General features: G+C 47.9%; 1 long non-coding RNA gene across 1 annotated transcript; it reads right to left on the reverse strand.

Annotated features, from left to right (window-relative positions):
- Positions 1-274: 274 nt before the first annotated feature.
- On the reverse strand, positions 275-4891 carry LOC118502208. Its single transcript, XR_004904909.1, has 3 exons — positions 3735-4891; positions 3476-3564; positions 275-974 (listed from the first exon to the last, which is right to left on the reverse strand). It is a non-coding gene; the product is annotated as an uncharacterized LOC118502208 (long non-coding RNA).
- Positions 4892-9688: the final 4797 nt, after the last annotated feature.

The following is a 9688-nucleotide window of genomic DNA, read 5'->3' on the forward strand; positions in this document are numbered from 1 at the left end:
AGGGCCAGAGTCTTCCTTGCTTGCTCAGGCGTGGGCTCCCAGAACCCCATCCAGCCACCCTCCAGCCACCTTGGATCTTCGATCCTACGAAGTACTGCCTCCATTCGTGTGTTGGGTTGCTTGATGGGGATCAAAGGTTCTGAAACCTCTGTGGGCTGGATTCTTGTGATGGTCGGTGAGCCACATCTGGGGGATAAGTGTGCATTTTGGGGCACACAGTTGGTTATACCAGCGCGGGCAGGGGGAATTATTTTATCTATATTAAAGATAAAAAAGAAAACCAAAAAATAGCCACCGTGTGAACCTTCTCATAAACTCCCCTCCCCTATCCCCTCACCCCACGAAGTTGACTTGGAATCTATCTTCATCTCTCCACTGCTGCTCTTCTGTGAGATCTCAGCGCGCACAGATCACTGTTCACTGCCTCCTTCTAGAACAAAGTGGCTTCCAAATGCTCGAGGGTTCAGGGAGCTTGGCTCATGAGAGGGTGCGAAAAGCTTCGCTCACACTTAAAAGCACCGTTAAGAAAATAGCTAGTAAGCTGTGTTCTTCGGGGCCCCTACGTGCAGTCCCGCATTTGGAACCGGTTTAGATTCGCCGGTGCACACGCCAGACTCATTGCACAAGTCGTTAATGGGTCCCCTTTTCATTCTGGACTACTCTCCTGGTGGTTGCGAAAATGAATCCAACCAAACCAACTCTTTCGCGGAGTTCTGGGGCATGGCTCCTCCAACGTCGTCCTGGCCCTCTCTCAGGGCGGTGGACTTAAGAGAAGCAGACGTAGATGCCTTATTACTTGACAGTTTGACAGGCCGCGACGCCAGGCTCGCAGTGGTCCAGCGCCACCAGCTCAGCCTCCCACTGTCGGCTCGACGTCTCTCTCTCTCTCTTCACCTTCGTCATGCCAGCTAGCGCACCATCGAGTCGGTGCAACTTTCCCGGACGCCGAAGGGAGGCGGCTAGGGCTCATGGTTCTTGACAAGCCGGCATGAGGAGCCCGCCTTGGGAGAAGGAAGGCAGGCAGTGGGCTGGGGCCTTAGGTGGCCCCGCTTCTGGGGGAGGGTGCAGCTCGGGCTGAATCTGCTTTCCGCTCGAAGGCAGATTCAGCCACCAGTTTCTGGGGAAACAAACCCGGTCCCTCCTTTCCTTTCCGGTCCCTCGCTCCAGCCTCTATTCCCCTCCCGCCGCCTTTACCAGCTTTCGCCCCAAGGAGGCAGCCCGAGGGTAAAAGGTGAGGCCTTCACTAGCCCCAGGCTTCCTCCTCCGCCCCTCCACAGGCGCGGGAGTCGCCCAGCCTCTTACTTGGGGTGGGCACCCATGGCCAACCAAAGAGAGAACAGCTGCACATCTCAGAGCTCCCCTTTCCTCTACGTAGACTTTTCTGAGGAGACGGGGTCTTGGGGGCCGGAGGCGGGACAGGTTAATTCAGGAAATTGTGTTGAGACTAAAAATCACTGGTGCTTATTTGAGGGGTTTTTTTTGGGGGGGACGTTTAAAGATTCCTGTAAGTATCCGAATTGGTATGGTTATCATTTCTGTTGAGGAAACCCTGGCCAGAGATGGAAAGAAGTTGCCAGAAAGGATCTAGAAGAGACAAATAAAACCCAACCCGCCAAGTAGGCCATCTCTTCCAAAGGGGCCGACCTTTCTCATGAGTGGGGGCAAGGCTGTCAGAGTAAAAAGCAGATTTCTATGCATGTCCACGTGGCCCGATGTAATGAACACATCTCCATCAATTCCTGGAGGCAGAGGGCTCAATTTATTTTGGTTTTAGATGAGAACATCCTCAGCCTCAGCTCTGACTACAGAGCAGCCGAGTAGTTAGAATTCTCTCTCCAGCGAATGTGATGGTCAATAGAATTCTCGGTATCAAATGAGCGATAATTTGCTGTGGCTACATGCTGGATAATGAAAGATGTTAGCAGGATCAATAAAAAATGAAAACACTTTTACTTACATCTGAGTTACTGTTTTAAGAGCGAGAGGGATGCAACAAACCCAAAGCTAGGTTCAGAGCCTCTCCGTGCTCTCCTCAGACCCACAAAGCTCTGTCATCAGCAGACGAGCTTCTCGCTGCCAGGGCCTCTACCTTTCTTCCTCCCTGCTCAAAGAGGAGTAGGTTATTTACATCAAAATTAACCCCTTAGAAACCAGAGATAATTTAACTAATAGGGTTTATTTTATTTTTTTTTGTTTTCTTACAGCCAGAAATATATTTGAAATTGTTTTTCATCAGAACTAAAGGCCACTAACTGGTTATAGTTTACCAAAAAAGTAGGAAAGCATCCCAAAGCTGAATTTGAAATGCCTCTAAATGTGTACTTGACCAAGACACTCAGGAAGGCCTGTGTTTGCAGATTGTGCACGTGCACAAAGGAATGGATTTAATTCCGTTTCATTGGTCATAGTTGGCCATTGCATTAGAAAATTCAGACCCTAAACTTGCTCTTTCCAGATTAATTGAATCTCTCATCTTCTTTCATAATCATTTCGTCTGTTCGATTTGTTTTCAATTTTCATTGGGTTTATTTGTACCTTCCTGTCGGCTTTTCTCATTATTCAATTCCAAGCCCTCCCCATTCTGATCTGGTCCCTAAGAAATCCATTGTGAAACGACTGGAGAATGATTCTATAGGTAAATTTTAGGATGCCAAGACTTTTTTAAAAATGAGAAGATATTCCAAGTGCTCTGCATAAAACAGTCGCAGCGAAATTGCTAACGGCCAGACAGCTTCCAGCACCCGAACCAAATAAGCAAAGGACACTGGGAAATGTGTTTGGCTGCTTCTGCAGGGTTAAGAAGCCTACATTTTTTCTTATCCACTTAACAAAACAAAACAATACAAAACAGAAAGACACGAATTTAGCCGCCGCTTTATGTCATCTGACCAGAGGATCTGGTTCTGCCACCAAAATAACGGTCAGTGCTGCAAGGACAGGGGACTGTGATCGTCTTTAGCATGTTTGGGCTGGATTTGGAGAGACAGCCCAGCAACCCGGGAGATTTAGAAAGCGTGAACCAGCCTGGGAAAATGTAGACACGTCCCAGTTTAGAGATTTCCCCGGGCGAATGAATCTGGCTAGTTCCATTGGTACAACTCGCTGGAACCCAGGTGCTGGTCCACCGCGGACAAAACCTCGGACGCGCCCTCTTGTCTGCCGGCCCGCTTGGCGCACCCGGATATTTACACCCTGTTCCAGAGGCCTTTCCCCCCGCCCCCATTTGCTACTTTAAACTTGTCATGAGGACCTGTTAGTGGCCTTGGCTGGCAGGGCAGGCTGGGAGGGGGGCGCCCCCACTTGGCTTTGCTGTGACGCGGCTGCTGCCCTTTGCCCTCCGCTTCCCACCCAGTTTGCGTGGCCGCCAGCACAGCAGCGGACCAGCGTGGCCGGGCCCGCGGAGCCCCTTTCCTGGCTAACCACCCCCGCGCTGCGCCCCACCCCGCCCCCGCCTGCGCCTGTGAGGCTGGCTTACCCCAGTGGGCGAGTCGCAGCGCATTAGCGGATTTCATGGCAAGTTGCTTCCGTGACAAGCGGACGGGTTCCCGTTTGAGGATTTGCCCCCTAGGAGGGAGGGAAAGGAAAGTCAATCTGCATAATTTCAAATGAGACAGAAACCATAAACGGGGACCCTAGTTTCAAGTCCCCTGACACCCCCTTCCCCTAACGTGTAGCCCCCCCCCCCCCACGCGCAAGGCACAGTAAAAGTAATCCGCACACGTCGCAGGTGATACCTTTTATTGCGCTCATTTTAAAGACAGAGACAGGATGGCCCCTCCACGAAGCCTTTCTTGGTAGCTCGGCCCGGGGCAGGTGGGTCAGCCAGGCCGCTCCTGAGCCCGCGGATTCCTGCAAGGTCGTGAGGTGAGGGCTGCGGGGAAGAAAGATCTCGGGCTCTTTGCCAAGCGGCCCCCTTCGGCGCCCAGGGTCGGAGCTAGACGCGCAAACCCGAATTCCCTCTAGCGCCTTCGGCTCCATCTTTAAGTCCAAGCAAAGATCAATTCTCCCTCTCTCTTGCTCAAACACATTTGCAGCCATAAATAAACAGCTCCCAGCTAAATCAGGAACCAGAGAAGAAAAAGAGGGAAGAAAGGAGGAAAGAGGAGGATGAGAACCGGAGCACGGGTCTCGCTTCTCCCGGGAGCCGAATGGCTCTTTTTGGTTAGGCCAGCCTTGCATTTGGGGTTGCAACTTGCATTTGAATAGCTGCCTGGGCTTGTTATGGACCCGGGAAAGCTCTGAAAGGGAATCACTATGCAAATTGTCCCAGTTACAATCGAAAGGTTCGATCTCTAGGAGCTGCCTGACGGAAGTTGATGTCAGCTATCTGTGCATTAGGGTTGCATTACCGTCTTCGCCGCCCTCCTCACCACCCCCGCTCGCGCCTGCCGGGGAGGCTTTTCTTTCTTTTTTTCCTTTCTTTTGCTTATGTGTATATTTCCCCCTAAGTGATTAGAAAACTGAAGAAAAAAAAAAAAAGGCTGAAGGTGGCGGCGTAGCTGACTCGGCCTTGGAAGGCCCACGGGAGGAGGGGCGGAGGGGAGGAGGGGAGGAGGTACAGCCTTTCGGCCGGGGGTGGGGGTGTCATTCTTTGCAGCAGGTGTTGATGGTGCGTCAGAAATCAAACATTTAGAAACGGTTTTTTAGCGCTTTTGCAGGACAAGGCGGCGGGGAAGGGTGGGGGCGACGGTGTCAGCCTCCGCCCGCCTGCTTGATCCTACAATGCCCGGTGCCGATCAATACCCGCTCACTGTCATCCCAGTAATTGTAGGGCTCGCGGCTTTTATTTTAAAGAATGGGACGCTGTGCGCGGGCGGGCGGCTGAGGCAGCGAAGCCCGGCCGAGGTGTCTCCCAGCGCCGTTTGGGGCGCCTGTCCTTTACCCCAGAGCCCTGACATCTCCCCGCAGGGGGTGGTTTTGCGATGCCAGGGCGCGTGCCTTAGCCGGGGTGGGCCGGACCGACCGGCACCGCGAGGCTCGCGAGGACTCCGGCCGGGAATGGAGCTCCCGCGAAGGCGCTCCTGGCGGCTCTGTGCGGGCCACGTGCGGCGGGCGCGCCACGCCCCGGGACGGGCACTCGGGCTTGGACGGCGGCCTGCTGGCCAAAGGCCTCACGGGCTTCAGACGTCGACGCTCGGGGCCACTCTGGCTCAGGTTTCCTTGGCCGTGCAGGGCTGCGCGTTTGGCCGAGGCCCACAGGGCCCGCCGCACCCGCGGGCGGGGCACGCCCCGAAGGCCGCCCGCTGCCCCTGCCGCCCGCCCCTCGCTGGCAGAGCCGGGCCGGGACCGCTGGGGCCTGGGGCCGCGGCCCCCGCTCGGCAGGCAGCCTGCAGCTTCTGGCGGCCCTGAAGATGACCATCTGTCATTCAATTAAGGTTTCAGGGCGGCTGAAGGGGGAGCCAGGGTCAGCGACCCCAGGACAAAACGGCCTGCTGCCTCGGATAGGAGAAGTTCAAATGTTAAATGCAGAACATCGTGCCCTCTCCCAGGCCCGGCCCCCACCCGGCCGCAGGTCTGGCCGGTGGACAGCCGCGGGGTGAAGGGCAGCGGTCATTAGCACTTAGATTTCAGCTCTGGGCCGGGCTCCTTCTGTTGGGTCATTTTGACCGGAGAACCTTTAACCCTTTCGAGCCAGCCTTCCCCTTAGGGAAGGCCGGACTTTCCGAAGGTGGAAAGGCAGAGGAAGATCAGATGTGCCCATATAAAGAGGGATAAACTGAATTTCTGGGCACTTTTCCATGGAAGAAAACTTACAAGAGAGAAGAAAACAGTTCATTACAGCCCGAACAAACTAAAAGGTCTTTTAAAAGTTCTATCTCTTTAAATTTTTAGTTTTGGGGAAGTAGTACATTACTAAATATGGTCGTGAAACTAATAATGGACCAATGTGGTGGAAGTGAGTTTGTCAAAACGTCCAGATTTTCCTCCCACAATTAAGTGTGTTTACCCAAATGTGCATGAGTGGTGATGAGTATCCAGCTGCAGACAACTCCATTCAAAGTGCTGGTGATGAAAAGTCTCCATTGCAGCCAGGAACGTGTGCCGTTGAACATAGGTTGGACAGCTGGTCCTTCCCTTTTGGGATTTTTCCACAATAAAATGAGGTAAAAATAATTTTAACCAATGGAATTCATAAAATACATTCATTGTGTATCCACAGGTTGTGGACATTTAAATGTTAACATCCTTGGCTTCCCTACATTAGACAGATGGAGAAGCAGCCACATTCCTAACAGTTTTTGGTAGAAGATCTTACTATTCCTCTGAATCATTAACCATGAAGCTTGAAAACAACTCTAGTAGTAAGATATATTTCACGTCTTGGAAAACGTGGTCCTTCAGCAGGCTAGTTAGTAATAGAAGAAGGACCTAAGGCTTCTGGCTTCCAGCCCCAATTCTCAACATTAAACCTAGTCCCTACTTTTTGGAAGTAGCTATCAAATCAATTAATCAATCAGACATTTCACATTGAAGCACCTTAGCAAATTCTTCATTGGATAACAATGAATAATGCATGGCCCTCCAGTATATTGACTGTGGTAAATGATCTTTAAAGTAAGGTGCTGCAACAAGTACCTTTAAATAAAATCAAAATAAAAGTTTACCGCAATCATAATAAATTGTTCAGTCATCTTCCTATTGACTCACATAGCATCTTTCTTCAGGGGCATTTGGAGTTATTTTCCCCCCTTACAAACAGACCAGAACAAATTGATGAATTGAGCTTTCACTATGCTAATTTAGACATTATAAATATTTAATTAACATCCCTAATAGCCAGTCATAGAGAGCCCCTCTCTACTTTACACTGTTCTTAATCTAAAGTAAATGCTTTTCCCATTAATAGCCTGATGCCATATTAGCAGCTTCCACCATAAAAGGGCCCCATTTAGTTCAAAAGGAGGGGGCACTGAGTAGTCTGCGTTTGATAGGATCCTGGGAACAGCATGAAACCTCTACAAATTCTACCTTTTCCAGTTCTTGCTCAAGTAAGGCTATCCTAAGAATAGGGGCCACCTCTTAGTTTCATTTTTTTTCTAGACAACGTAACCTTTTGGGTTTGTACTAGAATAAACGTATTTATTTTAGCAAGGATTACATTAAACAGTGATTCATAGATAAGGAGTGACGAATTTCCAACCATGGAATGCACTAGTCTTTTCAACAGAATGGTGTAGTGGAAAGAATTCTGAACCAGGAGTCAAAGGACCTCAGTTCAAAATCAGTGGCACTCACTAGCAGTGGGATTCTTGGGCAAGGGGTTTAACCCCCTCTGAGCCTCTGTTTTTCTCTTTTAAAGTGGATATAATTAATGTCTGTGTTACAGGGCTACTTTAAAGATTAAATGTAATATGTGAAGTTGCTTGGTATACTCAAGCAATTTTGGGTCAGACCCAAAATGATTGCCAAATATTTATAAACTCTTTCCCCCCTTATGTTTATTTTTGTCTTCTCTAAAATTATCTTGTTATAGTCTAACATTATATTTGCAAATATTATTTGTCTCATCAATTCTTGGAAGTGGGGGGAAACTAGAGAGCTTAAATACTGACCAAGAGACAATGTAAGAACACATGCTGGAATTTAGACTTGCAAAAGCTCTGAGTCATAAACTCTGATCACTGAAATGTCCTTACACAACAGGCCTTGTGTGGTTTAAAAAGATTCCAGGAGCAGCATTATATTTCCCAGAAGGTAGGAATCAGGCCAGAATTGAGAGTTTAAGAAATTAGAAACTCTCCAGGATGCTCTAACTCTAGGACTAGAATCTGCAGATGCTAAACATTAGAGTAAAGAGCTGAAGAAAGGAAAAGAAGCTTCAGACAACTTACATTTAAAACACTGGAAATGAGCCATCTTACTCTGAGAATATTTTCAAAGAATTTGATGGAAAAACTGAATTGACTTGTTGGATATTGTTGGTTACAGAGACGATAGAAACCCTGAACTATTATTTTTACTTGCAAGCACAAAACAAATACTACTTAATGCAATATAGGCATTGATATTGACAAGATAGATGTTAATCTAGATGCGGTAAATATTTTAGTAAAATCACATCATTTTGACTTTTGGGTTTAACAAAATTTTCCTTTTTACTTTTGGTTGGCAGTGGAAAGATCCAGATAGAAAGATCAATGGGAAAGGGCAAAGGATTGGCTGGGACGATTTCCCAAGTCGCAGTGGGTAGTAGGGGGTATGGGCAGACAGCAGCAGTCTGGCATTGAATAGCTCACTCTCTGTTCCTTGCTCTGCTCTTCCTCTCTTATTCTCACTCTCTAATCTGTGATGATCCATGAAATAGAAAGATAAATATTTTTGCACTCCTTGCCCTCAACATTTTGTTTTGAGATGCCTGTGGGGAATACTTTTGACAAATGACTCCTAGGGATGTGTCCTGGGGTGTCACCTCCTGAGGATACCAGTTTGTTCTATGGGAATGCATAGTGTGGGCTTATAGAACCCTTATTTTCCATTTCTTTTTCCTCCTGGGTGAGGGCAATGGGCCTCTTTGGAGTTAAACTGTGGGGAGTTGCCCCTGAAGCTCTCAGAAACATGGTGGAAAGTGATTTGCAGCATGGAGAACTTCACGTTTGCTTATCTGCCTACTGCTCACTGTGTGTCAGGCACCTTGCTGGGCATGGGGTTAAGAGGAAATAGAGTGGCCCCTGTTCCTAACTTGAGGGCAGTGACTGGTATTTAGACGCTATTTCAGAGATTCGAAGAAAGCTGGGAGAGTAGAGAGAGTGTGGATAGCTGTCCAGGGCAGGGAGTTTGTCACTGAAGGCTTTACTCAAGGAGGCAACCCCTCAAGTTCAGGGTAGATGGGGCTGGGCAGGTGAAAATGAGGGTGGGGGAAGAACATAGAAGCAAAGAGAGTGAATAATATGTGCGAAGGTGTTACAGTCTAAATGTTCAGCCCAGTAGGTGTGAGGGTGTACAGCTTGAGAAGAAAGTCAGCTGGGGCTTGTGAAGGGCCCTGTTGCACGCTGGGTTTGGATTTTACCGTTTACTCAACAGGGAACCAATACAAGTTTTTAAACAGGCAAGTGAGATGATTAGATTCATTGCTGAGGAAAGTAACTGGTGGTAGAATGAGGACACTGGAGACAGAAAGGCCAGTATAAAATTGAGAAAAATAACAAGCCAAAATAAAACTGGTGTCCACACTAGTCTATGTAAAGCCCTAATACATTAAATAATTTTTTAAATCTCCATTTTTAAAAATTTAATCACAGATAAATCATGGTATGAAATTTATGTGAGGAGAATAAGGGTGATTTTTTTCCTGTTCACTATTACTTCTGATTAATATCCCCTTCTATTAAAATAAGTGCATCATTAGCTTTGCCTTTCAATCAGTTCTTGTTTTCTGTAACTTAATTTGCATATTTTGGGTGGACAACCATTGTCTCTGGACTTGTCTTCAGTGGCCATATGAGTTGATCATATTTAAATAAAACATGAAGCAACTCAAATAGCCTTAAGAATGAAGTGGAACATCAGTCTCTTCTTGAAAGTGTCTTAATACTTGCACTTTCTTATAAAGCAATGCACATATTAAACTCCCTAATCTCTTTATGCTCCTTCAAGTTCCCCTCTTCTTCCTTAGTAATGAATTTTCTATATTGTTGGTTTAGCCCACATATATAACTGTATCTCCAAATCTCTTTTGCAGAAAAATTTA

This window comes from Phyllostomus discolor, chromosome 1 (assembly GCF_004126475.2).
Source record: "Phyllostomus discolor isolate MPI-MPIP mPhyDis1 chromosome 1, mPhyDis1.pri.v3, whole genome shotgun sequence".
In the NCBI taxonomy this organism is placed as follows: Eukaryota; Metazoa; Chordata; class Mammalia; order Chiroptera; family Phyllostomidae; genus Phyllostomus; species Phyllostomus discolor.